Genomic DNA, 1119 nt, shown 5'->3' with positions numbered 1-1119 from the left:
TGACCAATGGGATGCACTGAGGCTTCATTTTCAGATAGTAGCATCTACAGAACGTTGTCACATGGCGAAAGTATTGAGAGATGCTTATAAAGACCCTCATAATGAACTATATTTCCTGTTTGTTAGGAAGGTGTTGAAGGAATTAGTCGGGGTAAATAAGCTGTTCCAAGCTAAAAGGGCTGATGTTACGATATTAACTCAAGATCTATTGATCATGTATAGAAATATAATGCAAATAATTGTAGATACTAGAGCCTACTCATCTTGCAAAGTGTCCAGTTGAACAACTTCCTGGGCTAAAATTTTTAGATTATATGATGCCGGTGTCTTTTATTAATTTTGGATTTGAGTTTAGAACAGCTGCATTAAAATGTATTCTTAAAGAAACTCAAATTACGCATGTTAAAGAACAATGCAGAACTTATTAATGTTGGGAAAACTGCACCCTAAACATGCTACCTCTCAGAGCTAAGATAACATATCCCCATTAGCTGCAAAGAATAGGTCAACTTTTAATGATATAGACCAAGTTGAGAATGAATGGCAGGCTTTATGGTTCAGAGAATGGCCTCAAGATTGCATGAAAGAGTTTTTTTTCATTCTGGGCATTAATTAACGAAAAGAGCAATTCAATAGGCCAGAAAAGATTTCCTAATATTTCATCCTTGGACTTAGCACTTCTTTCACTGCCATTCTCGAGAGGATATTTTCTCAAATGAACGTAGTACACAATAAGTTGAGGAACCACCTGGTTGTATGGAGCGTAGAGGCAATTTTGCAAATAAGGTATGGCCTAAATCTTCAAAATGACACTTGTATAACTTATGAGCCACCTATTGATATGGTAAAAAATTTTATGGCTAAGGATGTAATTGAATACGAGGAATGTAACAGTGATTTGCTGGTTTTAGCAGATGAGGACGAAGAGGAATACTGATGTCAATTTGTTGTGTTTAGGCTTTCTAGCTATTATTGATTATTGCTTTTCTTCGTGCACATGTTAATTCTTATTGTCTCAATTTCTAAGGAATATCTTTGTTGCTGTTTTATCCAAGGATAATTGTAATTGTGGCACCCTATAGCCATTGTTAGCCAGTAGGCCTACTGTATATTTTCAAA

This window comes from Palaemon carinicauda, chromosome 39, assembly GCF_036898095.1.
Source record: "Palaemon carinicauda isolate YSFRI2023 chromosome 39, ASM3689809v2, whole genome shotgun sequence".
Classification (NCBI taxonomy): Eukaryota; Metazoa; Arthropoda; class Malacostraca; order Decapoda; family Palaemonidae; genus Palaemon; species Palaemon carinicauda.
Note: the sequence above shows the minus strand (reverse complement) of the source record.